The sequence below is a fragment of the Neolamprologus brichardi genome, chromosome 23, assembly GCF_056152115.1.
Source record: "Neolamprologus brichardi isolate AB-2024 chromosome 23, ASM5615211v1, whole genome shotgun sequence".
Taxonomy (NCBI): Eukaryota; Metazoa; Chordata; class Actinopteri; order Cichliformes; family Cichlidae; genus Neolamprologus; species Neolamprologus brichardi.
Genome location: NC_142125.1, coordinates 43,305,557 through 43,329,528, shown reverse-complemented (window position 1 = coordinate 43,329,528; position 23,972 = coordinate 43,305,557). Strand labels below are relative to the sequence as shown.

The following is a 23,972-nucleotide window of genomic DNA, read 5'->3' as shown; positions in this document are numbered from 1 at the left end:
AAACATGTACAGTTGTGTTTTCACGTGGCTCTGTGCAGTTCTGGTCCAAACTGTGATTCAGCAGGTCCTGCCACAGTATTGAGTTGAGGACTTTAACAACTGCAAGTGTCTCAGTGTTTATTTTGTACCTACCTCTGTGGATAAATGCCACTGGAAGTGTTGAACTGATGACAGATTGGCTGAGGTGGGTTTTAATGCACAGCATCGTATATGATTAGTGTGCATTAACCTCTGTGCATCCACTGTAATGAACATATGACCACGGTAAATTATTTAACTATTGATAAGAAGAGTTTTAGTGCAGTGTTGTCATTTTAAAGTGATAAACTAGCTCTATAACATGTCTGTGAAGGTTCTCAGTCATCCAGGTCATCGTAGTCAAAGGAGCTTGGAAAGAAAAGCGTCTGGACTTCTTTAAGTTCCTTGAAGACGTTTCACCTCTCATCCGAGAAGCTTCTTCAGTTTTAAGGTCAAATGGTGGAGAATCCCAGATTTAAACCTAGTGGGATTGAAAGAGGAGTGAAAGAAGCATCTATGTCCACTGTGAGCGACCATCTTTGAACAGAGGCGGTGGTTTACGACACCAACTGTCTGCCATCTATAATCCAGTTTTGAGATCCCTCCCCAGACGCCTTAACGCCCACTCACACCCTGGGCCATCTGACCTCAGGAATTCGCATTATAAGGTGGGGCCAGGTTTCACAAAGAGCTCACCTGAAACCCTGACTGATTGGGACCCACACCCAGTTCCACACCTTGGCTCAGGCGATTAGAGGATCATCAGGGGGTCCTTTTGTCCCTCTGTGGGGGGACACTCCCACTAGGTTTAAATCTGGGACTCTCCACCATTTGACCTTAGAACTGAAGAAGCTTCTCGGATGAAGGTGAAACGTCTTCAAGCAACTTAAAGAAGTCCAGACGCTTTTCTTTGCAAGCTCCTTTGACTAGCTCTATAACAGCATTGTACACAGAGGCTAGGCTAGCTAGCCTCTGTGTAACTCCCTTGCAGATTTATTGTTGTGCTTGGGCTCATTCTGCTGTTTCATGACCCAATTTTAGCCAAGCTGTAGCTGTGGGGCAGATGTCCTTTTCTCTAGGATACTGTGTGATGGACAATCGTGCATTGTAGCCAAACATCCCCCCTCCTCACGTGTCCTCCGAACATTATTCCAGAAGCAGTTCATTACTGCAAACCTGTTTTTGCAATTACTCTGACCTTTGACCTCTGGCTTGGGCTGAATTTCCTCGGCTAATTCCTGCAGACGCAGCAACAGTGTACAGGTATGCACAGAGTCCTGTGAAAACCTTTTGCAGTTGTGTAATATTCAGTTTAGATCATACAATCAATATGCAAGTTCTAAAAACTATTATGGTGTGTACAGCGGGGAAATTAGTTTGACCTTTCTTTTCTTTAGTAGGACCCTTCCATTTAAGTACCAGCCCGTTTTAAACACCTGATGGCTTTTACCCAGTAATCTCTATTTCTGTCTGCTCTCCCACCTCCTCCTTTTGTTCTTTATATAACGCACAGGCAGCATGGCAATCAGGCCAGATGAATACCGTGTTTATGAAGCTCCCCAGTTGTGATTAAGCAGCATGATTAGTACATGTGTAGGTGGTCATTATAAATTAAGAGCGAGTCCTTTGCATAAAAGAAGATGAGATGTAACCAGTCAGAAAAAGCAAGGTGTGCAATAAATCACTCAGCAGCAGCTTCTTCATCTGGACCTCAGCATATTTTAACAAGAAAATATCTGAGAGCACTCTGCTGCCACTGACACAGGAAAGCGTTAGTGGACACATCACTTCTATTAACCCAAGGGCAAAAACTCTAGAATGGCGTTATCAGTGCTGTCCGCACACTGCCCAGCATCTGCTGCACTATAACAGTTCTCAGTGTCCTGAAACCAACAGCCGAACAAACACATTATCAACGGCCCTGCTGACTGGACTGATGCAAACTCTCCCAAATGTCATCTGGATGAAAGCAGCTACTGAGGAAAATACTGAACTGGGAGTGACCAACTAAACATCTGAAAGTAATGATTCTGCATATACTATAAACTGACAGATAGAAGCCTTTATATACGTCCATACATCTTAGTAAAAGCTTCTGTTTGAGAGAGCATATTACTGTTAATCTAATGTTTAACAGTATGTTTTTATATTGTTTTAACTTATAGAAAGTTAGCCTGCTTCTTTTTTATTCTTGATGATAATTAAATGATGATTAATTAACACAATATTGTGTTATGTGTTACATGCTGAAGAACCTAAACAACACAACCACCCCTGGACAATTTACTGATTTATGTCCTGTCAAATCACCTTCGGTTCACTGAGGCTTCCCAGTGCAGGGCCTGTGATCAGCCGTGATCAACCCTACTCATCATTTAAGCCAGGATGAATAAGGTTATTCTAGCACGAGACATATTTTATGGAGATTATCTGCTCATGACTTTTTGGCTCTTTCAAATTGGCTCAGGCTTTAGTTACAATGTATAGACTAAAAAGGGTTAACATTTATAGAACTATTAATAGGGGTGGGGGAAAAATGGATACTGTGTAGCATGGTGATATTTTGTTTGCTAATAATGTATGGATACAGGGACAGCAGAAATCGATATTTTGTTACAAAAAGGTTTTTGTGCTCTGACTTCAGAGCATGTTGATCCTTTTTCTGAGCAAGAATCCTGACATTCCTTCACTGTCCAAATGTGTTTAACTTGTTTATGGCAGCAATAAACATGACAGTTTACTTATTTTAATTTAAGACATGTTTTATTTTAATTAAGTTTAAAACTTTTTTATTTAATGTAAAATTATATTTTGTTTTAATTTACTTTCAAATTCTTCAGTTGCTGAAGGGGCTGCATAGTTTTCATAAACTGCATAGTTCAGAATAGCTATAATTGTACCAGATGGTTGATTCAGTTAAGTTGGACTAGACCATAGGTGTCAAACTCTGGCCCGCGGGCCAAATTTGGCCCACAGCCTAATTACATTTGGCCCGTGAAGCCATACCAAATTACTATTAGAGTACTACTGGTGTTATACAGCTAATATATATATTGTTTAGTATTAAGCTTTGCTTGTTCCATATTCAGTTTTTCAGCAAAACTTGTTTGAGTCCATAAGAAGAGATTCATTCTTATATCTGGAGGAAGATCTGAATATCGCAAAGTATTTAAAAAAATTGCAATAATATCGTATCGTGGGATGTATGGTGATTCCCATCTCTAACTATTAACCACTCTGTGTCATCTGAATGAGTGAAATGTTTTAAATCATAATGTTTCACATCTCAGTCTTCTTAATTTTCTTTCCATTGTCATCACAACCATCTAAACAGACCAGTTAGTGTGGATGAGTCTATCTGATTTGGCTAAAAACAAAGATGTCAGCGGCAGCTAAAACTGGTCACTTACTGGTCTGTTCTTCAATCCCTGTAAGCTAAAAGCACACTGATGTGTAAAAGCTGGCTGCATGTATAAGGCATGTCAGTAAGCTTGCTACAAATTTAGGCAGGTGGGCATGTAGCAGGAGGAGTGCATCACTCCACTCCTCTGCATAGAAAACAATGAAGTGAAGCAGTGGAGAGCAGCCCACGGAGAGAGGTTATTAATCTCTGCTGTGCACTGAATTTGTACCTTAGATTTGCTGATGTCTCTGCATCAAAGCTCTCAGAAGAAACTGGCGCTGACACCCCAAACCAACCTTGGACTTACTATGCATAAAAGCAGGCCTGTTAATTACAGGGCCGTGATGGCTGGATGGTGTTAGTGTGCTCCTGTTTATCACTCAGTTCCACATTAGCGGAGACCCAGTGGAACAGTGTGGGTGGTGGAAACAACCTTGAAGAGGCAGCTGCAGAAAGAACAACAGCCGTTGCCACTGTCATAGTCTCTAACTGATAGGCATCTGATGGTCGCTTCAGGCCTCTGTGGGCTCAGGCAAAACTATTTGTTGGCTCTCCATCAAACTAACAGACAAACCGGTACTACCCATCTCTTCTGGTGTATTGCACCAGTGGAGTCAGACGTCAGGAGGGAAGGAGGAGGTGAATGCACTCAGGGCACTTTTATCCAACAGAGAGAAGCCCATAGATTTAGAGCGGTGTTTTATGACTGGAGAAGGAGAGGTGGTCTTGGGGCACCATGTCCCCATCCTGTCAGCTTGGAATGCACTTAGATTTAAAGAAATCAAAGTGCTTCAAGTACTCCTCTCTCTGCCCTTCTTACTATCTCTGTGTATCTGGCTCTCTGTACTCTCCTGGGCATGTGGAGCTGCCTGGGTGACTGTGCAGCAACTCTGTCCCACACATTCATCACTGCCATCCAGGCTGGGGAGAGAATATATTCTTCTCCTGGCTGCGCGTGTTGCACACATTACTCATTTTATATGTGGAGGCTGAAGAGAGTGAGGAGAGTGGGGTAATGTTTGGGGTAGTGTAGTGGGGTGGAGGGGCCTTTTTCTGCTGTTGGCAGTGGAAGATGGTTAATGGAAACTCGGTAAAGTGCGTCTCCATCGCACCACTATCACTGCAATCACAGGGATATAACCTCCTCTCTCAGGAGTGATAGTTGCTTTTTGGCCCAGGGCATAATAAACCAACCTGCACCGCAGACCACCTACTCTGTTTGTTTAAACCCATCAGAGAGAAGAAGGAAGAATCTGAAGCAATGACACATTACACAAGAACAATTCACAATTCAATTCAATTCAATTCAATTCAATTCAATTCAATTCAATTCAATTCAATTTTATTTATATAGCGCCAAATCACAACAAAAGTTGCCTCAAGGGGCTTCATGTCAAGTCTGATGTAGCCATGTATCTCGATTTGAAAGTTTTGAGTATTGACAACGTTTTCTTCAAGGTGCTTTATATTGTATTAGGGATGCACCGATACCGATACTGGTATCGGGTATCGGGGCCGATACTGTAAAATGTGTGTGTACTCATACTCGTAAAAGTTAACCAATACCATGAACCGATACTAACTTATTTCATTAATCAGAGGGTGGCTTGTCATTTCTGTTGTAGTTTTTTAGATTGGCCACTAGGGGGACATCCCGCGCTAAACAGGCACAGGGTTTGACGAGTCAGACTGGCAGCTCCAGATAAACAAGAGAAACTGGAGGCTGCTGTAGCTAGGCTAAACAAAATGTCAGCAGTGTGGAACAGCCAACTTTAACTCAGGTTTTGGCAAAGCGATGAAAAATGTCAAGAGAAAATCCACGGGCAGTTAAAATAACAGAGGCTCTGACTCATTTTATCGCTCTGGATGACCAGCCGAAGCCAGTCGTGGAAAACATAGGATTCTTCTCAGCATACTCGAGCTGCGATATGAAATTCCCATTTATTATTGGCAGTGAATAAAATAAAACCTGTCTTCCAATTCATTGCATTTGTGTGTGTGTGTGTGTATGTGTGTGTGGTAGAAGTATCAGTTTTTGTACTCTGTATCGGCAAGTACTCAGATCCAAGTATCGGTATCGTATCGGTTTGAAAAAATTGGTATTGTTGCATCCCTATATTGTATATTACTGTTTATAGCCATCTGTAAAACATGGTGGAGGCTCTATCACGGTTTGGTGCTTCATTCCAGCAGGTGGTGTTTGGGATTGTGTCAAAACTGAACCTGGAAAAACACCATCGGATTTTCATCTACGAGTCACTAACCAGTGTTGGGGAGTAACGAAGTACATGTACCGCTGTTACGTATTTAAAATACAAAATATGAGTAACTGTACAGTTACCGTTACAGTTACCATTTAAGAGGGTGGTATTCAGAATACAGTTACTTTGTTGAAATAAATGGATTACACGGCGATATTTTCCTGTTTCACATGTTAGACTGTCCCCTCTCTACTTTTGGTAATTCCACACCGGTGTAAAACAAACACAACACGCATTAAGAGGCTCTAATGCCTGTGTCTCATTCTCGCGGCCCATGTCATCCCTAGTAAATGGTAAATGGTAAATGGTCTGTATTTGTAAAGCGCTTTACACTATACACAGTCATCCACCCATTCACACACTGGTGATGGCAGCTACGTTATAGCCACTTATAGCCACTGACAGAGGCGAGGCTGCCGGACACTGGCGCCACCGGGCCCTCTGACCACCACCAGTAGGCAACGGGTGAAGCGTCTTGCCCAAGGACACAACGACCGGGACTGTCCAAGCCGGGGCTCAAACCGGCAACCTTCCGATTACAAGACGAACTCCCAACTCTTGAGCCACGATCGCCCCTAGTTGAAGAAATATTTTTAAAAATTATTTAAAAAATGATTTAATAAGAAGGCAATAGGCAGAGTGTTACCCAAAGATGGCGGCGCACACTGTTGCAGCAGCGTCTCCGTCTCAGTACTCCTTTCTACACCCACCAGGGCCTTGCTGAGGCTAAAAAACCAACCACACAAGCCACCTCTGCCAAGCCTCCATCTCTCCAATGCCAGATCCCTCATCCCCGGACGGTGTTCACATAATTGCAGGTGACTTTAATAAGGCCGACATAAAGACTGTGCTCCCAAAGTTATCAGCATGTCAAATGTCCCACCAGGGGAGAGAAAACTCTAGATCATCTTTACTCCAACATCAAGCATATAGAGCCATACCCCTCCCCCACCTCGCCCAGCCTACACCCCCCTCAGACGCAGTGCCAAGCCCACCACAAAGACTGTTACAGCCTGGCCTGAAAATCCTCCCTCCAAACTGCAGGACTTCTTCACACAGACAGACTGGGACAGATTTGAACACCAGAAACCTTCGCAGGATCAGTACTGGACTACTTAAAGTTCTGTATTGGAAATGTGACTGTTAAAAGGGAGTTTTTCCTTCCCACTGTCGCCAAAGTGCTGCTCATAGGGGCTCATATAATTGTTGTTGTTGTTTTTTTTTTGTATAATTGTGGGATCTACCTAAAGCACCTTGAGGCGACTTGTTGTAACTTGGCAATGTATAGATATAATTGAAATGAAATTGATTTGAATAAGTTGTCACTGTGTACAACTTTGTTGAACGCAGCCTCTTGGAAGAGTCCTTTGGTTTCTTACTTTAGGACATTGGTAGCTAACCCTGGATGTAGTAAATGTCTGGATACTCGACTGGATGACAGTTTGAAGCCTTGGCCAATGAACTGGTTTCTGTGAAGCCACTATACTCTAGACCCATCACAATGCTTTCCTAATCATGCAACACAATAAAAAAGTGCGAAACTGTCTTTATACTTCATTTGCAGTTGTTAGAAAAGTTCAGCTAATGCTCAAAAGCAAACTTCAAGAGTGATCGTGGCAGATGAAGTCTAAACGGTTCTCTGCAGTGCTGCCTGTTGCATCAGCCACGGAGGTATAGGTGGAACCACAGGGGAGCTACAGCAGTAATAAATTGCCACTGCAGATGTTCAAACAGTCAGTGTGCATCGATCCTGAGTGCTTCCCTTAAAAAACAAGCCAAAGAAGTGCCTGAAGATGCTTTTTCGAGGCCTCTCAGCATAAATCAATCTTTTCTCCTGGTGCATCAGGCTATATTAAAATCTGATGTTTCAACTTAGCTGGTATATTACTCTTTAACAGTGAATTTGAGCTAGCAGTGTCTCAGTAGGAAAACTACTGAGTGCATAGTCACAGGCAGTTAAAAAGGTGTATATGCAATATGGCTCTTTTGTCTCTTTTCTCAACACCTGCTGTCAGCAAACAGTGTTTTCAGATCTGTTTTAACATCAAAATATCATCTCCCAGTGGACTGGTCCATCTAATGTCATGTAAAATGTGCTAACCCTCTTTGGGGTAAATGTAATGAAACCCCTGAGGAAATGCAAGGTTTTCGCAAGATCCTAATATAAAACAGTAAATAAATAAATCACAGTTACCTACAAAACATTCGGAGTATTTCAAATGTATCACTTCATAATATTTTTTCAGCATTTTATTCAACCAAAATTCATAGAAAGCAAGTTGACTACACAATAAAAAGCTTTACTCCTGAAATTGGTTCATCATTCACAGATACCTGCTTGTGGAAAGAGTTTTCATGATAGCTAATACATACATTTTAGTTCAGTTATTTCAGTTAATTTACTAATATATTACCAATCCAGAATTTGGGATGGGATACTGAGCTGGGGAGGAGAAGGGGAATGTGATGGGAGGGAAGGGAACCTTTGATTCTGCTGAGTCGAGCAGAGAATTACTGCTGTGGCAAAATAATCTAAGCAAGTAAAGACTAAAATAAAAAGCAGGGTTGGACGAGGCGATGAGACCATACTGGCACAGAGTAAAGTGGGTCATTGATAACCAGAGATGGGCAGTAATCTGTAATCTGATTACTTTTTTCAAGTAACGAGTAAAGTAAGGGATTACTATTGCAAAAACGGTAATTAGATTACCGTTACTTTCCCGTAGGAACGCTGCGTTACTGCGTTACTAAAACCGTGATTTTTTGCGAGAATGTCTCATGACGGTGACGTAAGCGAGTGCGACGTTCGTGACAACAGCTGTGTGCAGATCAACAATGGATCATATATCGAGTGCAGAGAGAGTATGAGCGTGCAGCGTTTAAAGCGTGGAAGTACTGACCTTACTTTCAGTTTGATTCCATAAAAAGTGACAAAAACATTAGTGTCCGTTGTGCGTGGGAAGAAAACTTCTTTTTACAGAGAAAAACCCCTAAACTTCCAAACAAGCACCGAGTAGCTACGACGTAATGGGAAACTCACAGAGAAACTCGCGGATTCTTCCACTGACCGCTGCACACCTGCACCAGGGTAAACCTCCGCCTACCCCACTCCTGCTTTACAGGTGAAAATAGAGCAACAGGACCGCTAGTCTTTGACTTTATTTATTTTCTGCTGTGTTTTACTTGCATCTATTTGAAAGACTGAGTGTAAACACAAAAAATATATTTTTTATGTGCTGGAATGTGCAGAAAATAGGTTTAAATGTTAAACAAATTTCTTCCAGTCAGAGAATGTTGCAGATAATTAAATTTTTGCTTGATGCATAAAGTTAAAAGATTAAAACTAATAAAACAAGTTTTAAAAAGAGACTTTTCCATTTGATTACATTTTGTATGATGATTATGCAGAAAAAGTAGAATTGGGCTGAAAGATCTATCACTTTATCACCTATTCAGGTTGTAAATCGTGTTTTTAAAAAGTAACTAAGTAACTCAGTAACTAATTACTTTTGAAAATAAGTAATCAGTAAAGTAACGGGATTACTTTTTGGGGAAGAAATCAGTAATTAGTTACTGATTACTTTTTTCAAGTAACTTGACCAACACTGTTGGTAACAGAGAAACTGGTGGCAGATCTGGTGGAAGAGGAGGTACCATTGAAAGATGAGATACATTTTTACTGTTCCTTATTTTATTCTCGCTTTCTGGTCAAAAACAGATTAGAAATTATATGAATGAAGATATTTAGGTTTCATTTAGTCAATTTTCTGTGGAATTACCAACTCTATGACTAACTAAGAGAGAAGGTGGGCAAAGACACTAAAGTGAAATGTCTTTAGTTCAATGTACCCTTTAACTGAAACATGCACTTTGGCTTTTTAATCTCCATATGATCTATAATTGTGTACACAGCACAGAGAACAAAAAAAGAAAACTCGATACTGTGCTGTTTGGTTATCATCATGCACAGCAAGGTGTTAATAGAAGACAGGAACAAAGAAACACACACGTGGCAAACGTTTTTCCAGAGCTACAAATTTCTCTTTCTAAACAACACAAGTTAGCGCTCATGCTGCACCAAGCAATGAAGGACAAAATGTACAAAAGGACATTTTAGATGTTTAATTATAGGGACCTCCTTCCTGCTTAAAGCTTCCCCTTTGCCTGAGAAACCTCTGATTTAAAAGGTTAATCCCAAAGATCAAGCCTGGATTTGAGTTTGCTCATGGATACTGCAAGGAGAGCAAAAACTAGGAGACTCTTGAAAAACAGCTACGACCTTCAAGAACTCGGTCACATGATAAACTGGCACATTTTAGCAGCATTTGAAAATCTCTGTTTATGTTTTCTACTCTTCTGATGTTGAGGCTTCATGAACAAATATACACAGCCTATAAAAAGAAGGTATGTGTACCATATTAGTTTTGCTGCCAAAATTAATTAATTCATTGTAAAGTGTTTGTTTGTGTTAGCTATTAACACATGTTCCCTGCATTGCAAACTGATCAAGATTTGATATGACAATGTTTTACAAAAAGGTAAAAAACAATGACTCTGATGATATTATTTCTGCACAATACTTAGGTTAAAACTTTTGATCCATGGCCCAACATTTACAAATGGTGTAATTAAGCCATAAGCATTTAAGAAGCCCAAATTAAGCCCAACTGTATATCTTTGTTCTTGTTTAAAAAGTCTTAACAACACCAACTTAGTCAAACTAATAGAACAGCCCAATTTTTCAAGTTATTTATTGCAGTTCGAGTTATTCAAGTCCAACGAACAGCTTAAGGTACAAAGGTAAGTGCTGAACTGCCAGAGGTTAAAAAGGTAAGGTTAGCCAAAACTGAAGAATAATGCACATTTCAGAATTATACAAAAAGGCCTTTTTCAGGGACAACATGGTTAACAGTTTAAAGCTGTTCTGCAGCAATGAGGTTGATCAAGCCTTGAAAGCTGCTGCTACTAATTCCTACAGCTGTTCCAACTTTTCTGGATTACTTCCCCCTCTGTCTGCATGAAAGCAGCGCTGGAACACACTGATGTACCCTCGTGAGCATCAGCTGAACAGTATTGTACTGCAGAAAGTAATGTGTTGCTACAAACATGGTGAGAAAAACCAATGGAAGAGACACAGACCATCATAACACTTATAAATGTCGGTCTGTCCTCCAGAGAAACTGCAAAGAAAGTCAAGGTGTCAGTGAGTCCAGTTTCCTTCAGCATCAAAGGCTCAGAAACTGTGACAGGAGGAGGTCTGCAGACCCAAAGACACGACTGACTCAGAGGACAAGTTTCTGAGAGTTAACAGCTGTGTGACGGCGGCTCACAGGACAACAGCTTCAAGCAGCTTCATAGTGGTCGTAGTGAGAAAGTCTCAGTTTCAGCTGTGAAGAGAAAACTTCAAGCTGCAGGTTTGACAGGACGAGTTGCAGCAAGAAAGCCAGAATAAGACAAAGAGGCTCGTCTGGGCCATGAAACACCGACACTGGACTACTGAAGACTGCAAGAAGGTTTTATGGACTGATGGAGCAAAGTTTGAAACCTTCAGTTCATCACGCAGGATCTTTGTACACCGTCGAGTGGGTGAAAGGACGGATCCACAGTGTGTGGCATCAACGTTCAAACATGGAGGAGGAAGTGAGATGGTCTGGGGCTGTTTGCTGGATCCAGGGTCGGTGATTTGTACAGAGTGAGAGGCTCCCTGAACCAAAACAGCTCCACAGCATTCAGCAGCACCATGCAGGACCCTCTGGTATGAGGCTAGTTAGTCAGGGCTTCATCCTACAGCAGGATAAAGACCCCAAACAGTCCAAGCTGTGCCAGAACTACCTCAGGAAAAAGAACAAGATGGTGAGCTTGAAAACATGGAGTCCAGCACAGTCTCCAGACTTAAACCCCATCGAGCTGGTTTGAACTGGACAGAAAAGTAAAAGCAAAGCAACCTACAAGTTCCACATTTATGGGAACTTCTGCAACAGATATGGGAGAATATTTGATTTCTATTGTAGAAAGAAGCCACGGCTGTGTTCAGCTGTTATATCTGCCAAAGGGGGCTCCTGATAGGTCAAAGGTTTGGTTCATTTTGGTCCATAAATTGATTCCATGATTTGTTTATTTGCACAATGCTTTCATTTCAGAGTGCAGTGAGACATTAAACGGAATAATTTTCAATGAAAAGGGATTAAAAAAATGTGGTTGTTCTAAACATTTTGACCATTAGTGTATATTACCATGTAATTTTCCATTTCTAAAAATAAACTCTGTAGATGCTAGAAAGTTTATTTTTGTGGATTCTGCGTGAACTGTACTTCTGAGAACTGCTCTAGTCAAGGTTATAAATATGTTTCTGGCTATTCTATTTCTATTCACATTATGCATACGTTCCTTGGGCAGTACTATTGGAAGACATAACATAAAATCGGCTACACAGATGATGCCCAGCTTTCCTGTTTTGTTTTTAGATATTTATTTTTCTGCTTTGAGGAATGGATTTGATGCAATTTGATGCCAGAGTGAGGTCACTGAAGCAGTTAAACAACTCCTTGGTGGCAGAGCCGCTGGGTGGAGGAGGTTCGCCTGGAGAATAATACTGTAATCTTGCTTGAGATGCCTCCACGATGTTGTGTGTTGATCAGACCAGGGTGTTACCCTGGAAATGCCTACATCAGGGTGCTGGAAAGTCTTTGGAAAGTCCTTGTCTTTTCATATTTTTTATGGACAGAATTTCAAGACGTAGCGAAGAGCCAGTAGGCTTCTGCTTGGGTGGTCTCAGAATCTCCTCTCTGCTTTTTGCAAATGATGTGGTTTTGTTGGCTTCATCAGGTGGTGACCTCCAGCTCGCACTGGAGTGGTTCACTGCAGAGTGTGAACCGTCAGGAATGAGAATCAGCATCTCCGAGTCTGAGGCCATGGTCCTCAGCTGGGAAACAGTGGATTGCCCCCGTCGGATCATGGATGAGGTGCTGCCCCAATTGGAGGAGTTTAAGTATCTCAGACTCTTGTTCATGAGTGAGAGGAGGATGGAGTGGGAGATTGACAGATTGGTGCTGTGGCTTTAATGATGCAGACGTTGTACCGGTCCATCACAGTGAAGAGAGAGCTGAGCGTAAAAGCGATGCCCTTGATTCACCAGTCGATCTGCCCTCATTTTGGTCACAAAGGTAAAAAAGGTAAAAGTGCTGGAAATGAGCTTCCTCCCAAGAGGGGCTTAGAATAGAACTGCTATGACTCCACATGGAAAGGAGGTGGTTCAGGCATTTGACAAGGATGCCACCTGGGCGCCTCCTGGGTGAGGTGTTTTGGGCATGTCCAACCAGGAGGAGGCCCAAAGGCAGCCTCAGGACATGCTGGAGAGATTATATCTCTCTACCGGCCTGGGAACGTCTCGTTGTTCCCCCGGACAAGCTAGAGGAGCTGGCAGGTGAGAGGGAGGTCTGGCCTTCTGTGCTTAGGCTGCTGCTCCTGCGACCCGGCCCCGGATAAGCAGAAGAACATGACTGGATGGTTGGATGAGTCTTCATATTATTTCCAAATGCACATTGAGTTTTAATGACTTGCAAGCTGTGTTGCATATCTCTGAGATACCAGTAACTTTGGCAAAATGGCAGTAAAACTAAAAAAAAGAAAAAAAGAAAGATATACTATCAAACCCTGATTTGGGAATCTACACGAATAGATGGGCTAATTGTGTTGATTGAAGGTTGGAAAACAGCGTGGAAACTGATCTAACTAATCTAAGCTTATGGTATCACTCATATGCCACCATGTATTTTTCAAGGGCTGTTTCAAAGATGATGACAGCCAAGTGTAAGATCACACTCTTAAAATCCTGACTGCTGTCATATCGCTGTCACCTCTGACGAGCAGACTGAGAGGAGTTTGCAAGACAGACACCACTTCTGTCTTTCTGCTACGTCTTGACCAGAGATGGGCAGTAACGCGATACTGTAATCCGATTACTTTTTTGAGTAACGAGTAAAGTAAGGGATTACTATTGCAAAAAAGGTAATTGGATTACTGTTACTTTCCTGTAAGCACGCTGCGTTACTGCGTTACTAAAACCATGATTTTTTTTTGTGTCTCATGACAGTGACGTAAGCGAGTGCGACATTCGTGACAACAGCTGTGTGCAGATCAACAATGGATCATATATCGAGTGCAGAGAGAGTATGAGCGTGCAGCGTTTAAAGCGTGGAAGTACTGACCTTACTTTGAGTTTGATTCCTTAAAAACATTAGCGTACAGCGAAAAAAAAACCCTAAACGTCCAAGCAAGCATCGAGTGTACGCTGCCATGGGAATGTGAAACTCACAGAGAAGCTGCCGGATCCTTCCACCTGCACCAGGGTAAACCTCCGCCTACCCCACTCCTGCTTTACAGGTGAAAATAGAGCAACAGGACCGCTAGTCTTTGACTTTATTTGATTTCTGCTGTGTTTTACGTGCATTTATTGAAATAGGTTTAAATGTTAAACTAATTTCTTCCAGTCAGAGAATGTTGCAGATAATTAAATGTTTGCTTGATGCATAAAGTTAAAAGATTAAAACTAATAAAACAAGTTTTAAAAAGAGACTTTTCCATTTGTTTACATTTTGTATGATGATTATGCAGAAAAAGTAGAATTGGGCTGAAAGATCTATCACTTTATCACCTATTCAGGTTGTAAATCGTGTTTTTAAAAAGTAACTAAGTAATTAATTACTTTTGAAAATACGTAATCAGTAAAGTAATGGGATTACTTTTTTCAGGAAGTAATCAGTAATTAGTTACTGATTACTTTTTTCAAGTAACTTGACCAACACTGGTCATTTCCTTCGTCTTCTTCATGTGAATGAATGTGTGTCGTAACCTTCCCTGCCTTCATGACACTTTCACCTCTAGAAGGCTTAATGCTGAAAAGATCACAGCTGTGGTTTTAGTGAAAATGCAGCCTTGAACAGTAACAACTGGGATAAGTACAGCAACAAAAGGTGGGAGCATGAAAGGCCTCACACACGCTGCATATTCATAAAGCTTGGATGTGAACACAAGTCACTCAATACTTAAAGAAAATTTCCCCTTGCTGTTTGGTGGAATATAGAGAGAAAAATAAATAAAATAATACATTTAAAGATGTATTACTTCCTTTTATACCTCCTCATCTTTTTAGATGAGAAGGTATAAAACATAGATTATTGTGATAAGATTATGGTAGATATTCATCAAGCTAAATGGAGCAAGGTGCAGCTGAAAACAGATTAGCAACATTAATACAGCATTATTTTGTGTTTGTGCTTCATGGTTCAGACAGTTCACTTTGCATTAGCATGTTTTTTTCTTGATGCACTTGTTTGACTTGTGGTCACTAATTTTAGAAAAGCTCTATAAAAATATGACATTTTAATTACATACAGTGAAAAGACATGAAACAATGTGTAGTGTGTTTCAATTTGTGTTGGGTTTGGCTGTGTGTAGGCACTAGAGTCCATCCCCCTGAGCTTGTAGGTGCTGGATCAGTCCAATCATCTAACTGTGCGAGCACAGAAGAAAGGAGGCTGAATAATACTGTAACTGATTAGAACTTTTATAAAACATATAAAAATGACTGAAAATATTAATTGATTGATTTTATTTCCCAAAAGGAGACAATTTGATCCTTAGGGAGGTAAAAAGCTGGACTGCACTGGCTTGGAAAACTCAGTCTTTTTGTCTTTGCTGCAACACTTTCCTCCAGTGCAGCACAAAAACCTGAAAAATGTCTTCTGGTTTTCCAGTTTGGAGTAAATCATGACCACTGAAAGATGAATCTGCTGGTAATGCCAATAGAAGGGTATATGAAGGAAATGTTAACACTGTTCTGGGTCTCACAATTGAGCCTAATGTTAAGCAGTAAAACAGAAGCAATGATGTTGGAAATGTAAAAACGGGAGTGAGTCAGCCACAACATTGTCTTACTCTGTGAGAAAGCCCCCTGAGGAAACACCTTCACTCTGATTAATACACTACAGCTGCATACCACCTCCCCAGTCTACTGCAGAGGCTGATAAAGGAACATACACTCTCCAAACTGCCTCCCTTTCTTGTGCTTCCCATTTCGTGTATCCACATCTCCATATCCACATCCTCTCTTTATGCTACAAATGAAAAGAAGGGCTGGGCATTGCTGTTGCAGACAGCCAGCGCCTCGTTTGCTCGCCCAGTGCATTCAGTGAGAAATCTAAAAGGATATGAAAATACAGTCATCTGAACGTGCTCAGCACTGGCTGTACTGGATTTTACTCTTTCAACTTTGGGTGACAAAGAATAGGTGTCTTAATCTCTCACTCACTTGAGGTGCAGAAAAACTATAAATCCAGTCTGATCCTCAGCTGGCAGGATATTTTGACATTACACTGGATTTCTGAAAAGGCCAACTCAAGGGATATAAATGTGATGGACAGTGAGGGGAGCTCTAACTGGGATACACATGTCACTCCCTGCTGAGCTCAGCCTGTAGAGGTAATTTATTATAACTCTTTTAGCCACTGTGCCTCACACGTTTGGTTCTATATGTGCAATAATAAGACCTAATGTGATGCTGACATAGGATGCAATGTAATATTTGGCCCATTTACCAAGCCATAGATGTTGCACAAGCTTGTCAAAGTAAAAAAGTCCATTGTAGGTGGCATGCTGTAGTCTAAAGCCTCTATGATGTGCTTTCCTACAGATTCACCTCCAAACACAGGGGCTCCTACAGCTTCAAAATTGCATTAAAATAACTCAGAGACCCCGTTGGATAAATGTCATTGCAGTGTTGAAAAGGGCTGAACAGCATCTGTTCTGGAGGATTTCAACAAAAACAGTAAAACATGAGGGTCGGTACGTTTCTTTGCCGGTACCAAGAATTGCATGTGGCTGAATCTTTTATAGGTCAACTCCTACCAAACACAAATCACAATGCACAGTAACTATAGCAACACTTGCATAGGTATGGCGATATGGCAGCCTCACTTCTGTCAGTCTGCCCCACGGCAGCTGTGGCTACATCTGTAGCTGCCTCCACCAGTGTGTGAATGTGAGAGTGAATGAATAGTGGCATTATTATTATTATTATTACTCTTCTGGTCTGGTTATTGCTTCAAACATGGAAGGAAAGATGAGACATCACCACTGCTTCTATTTGTTGTCTTTGCTGCAGCATTTTTGATTCACCACAAACTGAAACGACCTCAGAGAGCTTTGGAGAAAAGTCACAGCAGTCTTCTCATGACACTTTTTCATTTCATTGTAATAAAAATAAAAGGTACATTTCTGTCTTTCACCTGCAGGACTGTTATCTTTTTTCAGTAACACGATTCTGAATCATTGAGTCTGGGCCTTTGTCATGTATGTATCCTGATAAAGAGCATTTAAAAACACACTTTAGGAAAATGAACAGAGTGACTCAATCTAGCCCAACTGAACTGAGGCCTTTTGTACAGTTAAATCATTTGTACAGCATATTGAAGAGGAAATCTTCTATTTAAAAAACACTCCCACTGTGGAAGACAAACTCTGTTACTGACATTACAGATGTGCACCAAATGTGTCTCTGCGATAAGTGATATCAATAATATTGGTTTATTTGACTGCAAAACACAGTCATCTGCTGGTTTAGCGGTAAGGGAAAGGGAAGAGACTAAAAGGAGATGGGACAGAAGACACACATGGGAGACAGCCAGAGTTTAAAATGAATTACTAATTATTAAACGTATTGGTCGTATATAAACAGAGAGAGACAATTTTATAAAAACTTGGATAAATAAAAACTGGTTCTGAAAAAAGTTTTGATATGTAAAATAAAAGAATAATACTGCAGTTTGAGCATTCATAGACTCATATTCTACTCACAGAAGACAATATGTTTCCTAGTTTAAATATATCAAATGTTTAAAGTCAGAAAACTTTAAGAGAAATATCACATCATTCTGAATCTGATGGCTGGATGCAGGCAACACAATGCTGGGACAGTCAGTCCGACTAAAACAGCTGGAAACAGCTGTGGGTGTACATGAGTATAAGAAGAAGAGTTTCTCAGAAATAAAAATGGGCAGAACTTCACCAATCATCAAAAATAAATCTACAAATTCAATGATTTAACATAGAATTAGAGTCTCATTTGCATAAATGTAACTCATGTTCTTCACGTGTAGTAATGCATAGAAATAAATACAAAATAAATATTGTTCCTCTAACACAGTTATATAACTATACCTTACATTTATTTAAAAAAAAGGTAAATACACAGTTCAAAGTGTGGCAGATGAAGCTTCCATGACAGCCTTCTATCTAAATGATTACTCTTGGTTCACTGTGTACTCTGCAGCCCATATGCTCTCTAAAAAATGTCCTCTGAGAAAAGCTTTACTGTCAATGAGGTTTTGGCACAACTCTGTGACAGTGAAAGAGACCTGGAGGAGACTGTGTCAGAGACATAGGATCATGTTGAGGAGGACGCTGATTTTGAGGAACGAGAGCCTCCTGTTGTCTCTCAGCCACCAGAAGAAACAGCCCCCTCCAATAACATGGTCCCTTTCCCAACTCCAAAAACAGGATAAACTGAGTGAGGCTCATATTATGAGAATGGTTCCAGACCCCACCAGCAGAGATGGGCAGTAACGCGTAATTCAATTACTTTTTTCAAGTAACGAGTAAAGTAAGGGATTACTATTGCAAAAACAGTAATTAGATTACCGTTACTTTCCCGTAGGAACACTGCGTTACTGCGTTACTAAAACCGTGATTTTTTGCGAGAATGTCTCATGACAGTGACGTAAGCGAGTGCGACGTTCGTGACAACAGCTGTGTGCAGATCAACAATGGATCATATATCGAGTGCAGAGAGAGTATGAGCGTGCGGCGTTTAAAGCGTGGAAGTACTGACCTTACTTTGAGTTTGATTCCATAAAAAGTGACAAAAACATTAGTGTCCGTTGTGCGTGGGAAGAAAACTTCTTTTTACAGCGAAAAAACCCCTAAACTTCCAAACAAGCACCGAGTAGCTACGACGTAATGGGAAACTCACAGAGAAACTCGCGGATTCTTCCACTGACCGCAGCACACCTGCACCAGGGTAAACCTCCGCCTACCCCACTCCTGCTTTACAGGTGAAAATAGAGCAACAGGACCGCTAGTCTTTGACTTTATTTATTTTCTGCTGTGTTTTACTTGCATCTATTTGAAAGACTGAGTGTAAACACACAAAATATTTTATTTTATGTGCTGGAGTGTGCAGAAAATAGGTTTAAATGTTAAACTAATTTCTTCCAGTCAGAGAATGTTGCAGATAATTAAATTTTGGTTGATGCATAAAGTCAAAAGATTAAAACTAATAAAACAAGTTTTAAAAAGAGACTTTTCCATTTGATTACATTTTGTATGATGATTATGCAGAAAAAGTAGAATTGGGCTGAAAGATCTATCACTTTATCACCTATTCAGGTTGTAAATCGTGTTTTTAAAAAGTAACTAAGTAACTAAGTAACTAATTACTTTTGAAAATAAGTAATCAGTAAAGTACCAGGATTACTTTTTTGGGGAAGTAATCAGTATTTAGTTACTGATTACTTTTTTCAAGTAACTTGACCAACACTGCCCACCAGATACGCAATCAGACATGTTGAGGACATCAAGTCATCATTTTAGCTCTTCTTGACACCATCGATGTACTTTGAATGACAAACTTAGAGATGCTTTATGGGGACAGCTGGAAATACTTGGATGTAACTGAAGCTTTCATTGGCTGGCTCATTTTGGAAGGAGTTTACAAGTCAAAGGTTATACACTTCGATGACAAGAAAACAAGGCAGGTCCGACAAGAATGTGACAAACTTGTGGCAATCAAGGACATGTGGCACAAGTGGTTACAGCGTTTACCCCTGCAGTACAATTCAGACCCCCATGACTGTGGACAAGTCCTTGGTTTTGTGGCTGCTGTCCATTTCGTCAATATATGCCGAGCAAACCTGCCAAATATGGCATCAAAATATGGGCAGCATGTGATGCACAGTCCAGCTTTACCTGGAACATGCAATTTACATAGGCAAGTTTGACCTGATGGGGGCGCTAGAGAAAAGGGCATGCCATCACCAAAAACCAATAGGGTTCATCCACTTGTGGTCATTAATGTTGTCAGTTATTATGAAAAGATTTGAATGCAAACTTTTCAAGATACATTTATTCTAAATTAAAAAGCCTGATGGTGGCGCTAGAGTTTCATTATCAATGGGGCTATTTATGTAGTCAAAAATAAACAAAGTGCCTGACACAAACACTTGGTCAACAGTTGTATGTTTACCATTGTCTGGACCAAGGTTATTATCGTTAACGAAAACTAACGAAATAACGAAAACTAGAAGTGAAAAAACATTTTCGTTAACGGAAATAAAAATAAAAACAAAAAAAGGAAAACTAACTAAAACTATAATGAGTGTTCACAAAACTAACTAAAATTAACTGAATTTATAGCAAAAATGTGTTTAGTTTTCATTGATGTGTGCGTGTCATACAAGAGTCAAGGGTGAAAATGAAGTTTAGTTTCCAGGTTTTTTTCTTGCTGTGTCTCATTATGCCAGCAGGTGGCAGCACGTTAGTCGAGTCGTCTGTGTCGCTGCTCCGTCCACGCGCAGAATCATGTCAGGAAAAGTCGGGAGCCAGAGTCCAATTTGGGATTACTTTGAATATGACTGTGTTTTGGATAAAGCAAGTGTCTTGTAGTGGAAACAGACAAATTATGAGGGACATTTCTAAAGGGAAAAATCCCACAAACCTTAAAGTGCACTTGAAAAGCTCACACAAGAAGGCTAACCTAGCTTAGCTTGAGAAGGTAAGGGAGCACACTCAACCCTCATCCCCAGAAACAGAAGCTAACCCCAGGCAAGGCAGCGTGACGCATCCCGAGACAACAGGACGGGGATATCTACACAACTGTGTGAGTCAATTACCTTCAAAAAGTTTATCAGTTCACTTGAACCAAAATTACGAACACCCGGTGCTGCAAGAGTTAATAGTCTCATTGGGGCCAAGATATACATTTTATAGTTGCCTGGTATCAATGGTTGTTCATCTGCCTTTATTTATTTAAAGAACCCATAGGTGGGAATGTGAGTTGTCTGTCTCTGCGTGTTAGCCCTGCGACAGACAGGCGACCTGTCCAGGGTGCAGTATGGTAGCTGGAATAGCAACATACCCAAGGATGAGCAGAATGACTGATATGATGAAACTGGGATTTTGTTACACTTAATTATTGCAAACACAACTAAAACTATAACTGAAACTAATCAAAACTAAACTGAAACTAAGGATTTTCAAAAAAATAAAAACTACACTAAACTAGCAAACAATTGGTAAAAACTAATTAAAACTGATATAAAATTGAAAATCTGAAGTCAAAACTAAATAAAAATAAAAACTAATAAAAATTGCAAAACTATTAAAACCCTGGTCTGGAGGCAAATATCCCTCAGGGTGAAATGGGTTGGTAATATTTGAGGAGAACAGGACGGTTAACAACACGTGCAACTCTGCAGCCGTTCATGTCGTTACATTCAAACTCTGTAAGTCAGCTGTGGTTTGTGGTTCCTCTTTGGATCCACAATCAGGACACATAGAGCTGAGCTAGTTTTTATAGAGCACAAAACCAACGTCTGAGTGAAAACAGTCCATCTCACTATAGAAGCACTCTAGAATAAGATCAACCACACGCTGCAGGAACTCAAACCACTCCTACCTTCCCCTATTTTTACAGAAGAGCCACCTTGATTGGACAACACTCAGTTGTAAAGCTGCATCTAAAGCAGGGGTGTCCAACTCCAGGCCGGTGTCCTGCAGGTTTTAGATCTCACCCTGGGTCAACACACCTGAATCACATGATTAGTTCATTACCAGGCCTCTGGAGAACTTCAAGACATGTTGAGGAGGTCATTTAGCCATTTAGATCAGCTGTGCTGGATCAAGGACACATCTAAAACCTGCAGGACACCGGCCCTCGAGGCCTGGAGTTGGGCACTAAAGAGTCACTCTTAAAATGTCCACATTTTAAACAGAGAAGACGGATAGTTTGAAAGAGGAGTGAAAAAGGTCATCGATGTCACTCAACACCAATATTCATTCACAACGACAATAAAAACAATAAAAAGAGTTACTGGACAGGTGGGCATCACAGACATGCATGTTTATAAGAACACAGGAACTGCCTCAGCTGTCCAAACTGAGTATGACAGTGAGGAAACAGTCTACTTTAGTTTCTACTTGAATTTTGCATAATTTCTATGTAAATATTTTAAATCATATGTATGTATGTAAAAGTCATTATATAGTCATTATCTACATGGAGTTTACCTGCTGTAAGAAGACTACACTTCAAAAAACATCATTCAAAAACAGTGGGATTTATGTGAATTATTATAACATTCTTTCCGGCACTCAGGGGACGTAGCAAGAAAAGTGAGTCTTTACTCCAAAAAGTCCAGTACAGTGTGACTATGCAGCAAAAGCCAGTTAGTTATAGTGAGGTAACTTTACCAAACATTAAATGATGCTGCGGCTTATCACGCATTTAAAACTTTCCTTTTTGTCCTTCAGGAGGGAAAATGGTGACAGTGCAATCGCTGTAATGCTCTGTATCCTACACAGACCATCACCAGTCTGAGAACTGGGAACTCTAAAGTGGACATGAAACACTACACTGTGGAGCCCGACTCTTAAAAACTGACATTGACTTGTGAAGGTGGGATTAAGAAATAAGTCCTTAAAGTTATCAGAGCATGTTTAGTGCCAGCACACAACATCACGTCATTGGTTAGTTGGTTGCGGCTAACTGACTCACATTAGTTTAAGTTCGGTAGCTGGTGATAACTCAGATGAAAATAATGAGAACAAAACTAAAAGTCAGTCTGTGTGTGTGTGTGTGTGTGTGGGGGGGGGGGGGGGGGGGGGGGTCACTTTTGTAGCACCTCTGGCTGCAACATTGAGTTTTATGTTAACAAACCAAGGATGTGCTATCCAGCTTCACTCTCTATCTCTCGAGCCATAAGTGGTTTGTCACTGTTTGGCCAGCTGCCCTGAAACAGGTAGATCCACCTGTAAGCTGTAATGTGTTTGTAAATGAGGACGATGTGCAGGAGATCCTATTTGAATCACCACACTGACAATCTGGAGTCCGACACTCTGATTTTCCCTCGACCGCCCGGGTGTGATGAACACGAACCAGATGTGATCAGCAGTAAAACAGTCTCATTTGCCAAGAACACAAACAGTTTATAACATAGTAACATAGTGTGTGTGTGTGTGTGTGTGTTTGTGTATGTGTGTGTGTGTGTGTTTTCCATGGAAGTGCTTAATAGTCCTTAATAATTTGAGATTAGCTCCAACTGTGCACCAAAGTAGGATTGTGAGATTATCCCTCTCTTCAGCACTTTTTAATCTACAGCGTACTCAAGGGCTCAGACTAAATTTAGCGTGGAACTGTCAAAGATATGAGCCAGACACACAACTTGATGTGTTTCAGAGTCTACAACAGCTCTACAACCCCTGATCTTCAGTGACTCCCAGTCACAACTGTGCTTTCAGAATCCCGTCCACAGACGATGCTGCAGAGCCTGAATTGTTGAAGTGCTCGGCTGGTACCATTAGCACACCTACTCCAAATCACAAGTACTCCTTCAAACAAGAGAGTGTGGAAAATCAGCTAATATAGAAGTCTTCTACTCAAACCTCATGCTTTTTAAAAAATATTTAATCACACAGTGCTCTTGGTTAACAAAGCAACAGGGACTCTAAGCCGTTTGACAAGAATTTCTGCATTTCCTCTTTCTTTGGAAAAGAAAAAAGAAAGAAGAAAGGAAACATGTGTGGTTATTTCAACCACTGTGTGCTGACTGTCAGGAGAGCTCACTGGCTGAGCCCTCGAAATCAAATTTGCCAAAGAAATCAAGTAAGTAATAAATCAATAGGTAAAAGGTAATCGGCAATTAGAATCTGGAAAAGAAAATCAGGCAACCTGACCAGGACCTCCCCAGGCTCGCACTCTTGCACCTGCAGTGCATCCTCTCATTATGACGGTGCATTCATGAATCCACCGTGGTGCTAATTTGGCTCACTCATTAGTGCTTATTGCTGAGTTATTTGTCCCATAACCTTGTGCTTCTGTTTTTTCTCCCAGTTCCCCATCGGCAGCTCGATTCCTGTTCCAGTAAGGAGTCACCTGAACGTCACACAGTAAATGACTCTCTGTGGATTTATGGATAAATTCAGTATTTTAATGCTCTGTAATACTGAACAGGATGTAT

At 40.8% G+C, this 23,972-nt stretch overlaps 1 protein-coding gene across 1 annotated transcript in view; it reads right to left on the bottom strand.

The window, feature by feature from the left end:
* Window positions 1–23,972, bottom strand: part of nlgn4xa (neuroligin 4 X-linked a) — a 124,351-nt gene that overhangs the window by 78,941 nt on the left and 21,438 nt on the right. The gene's annotated exons all lie outside the window — the stretch shown is intronic.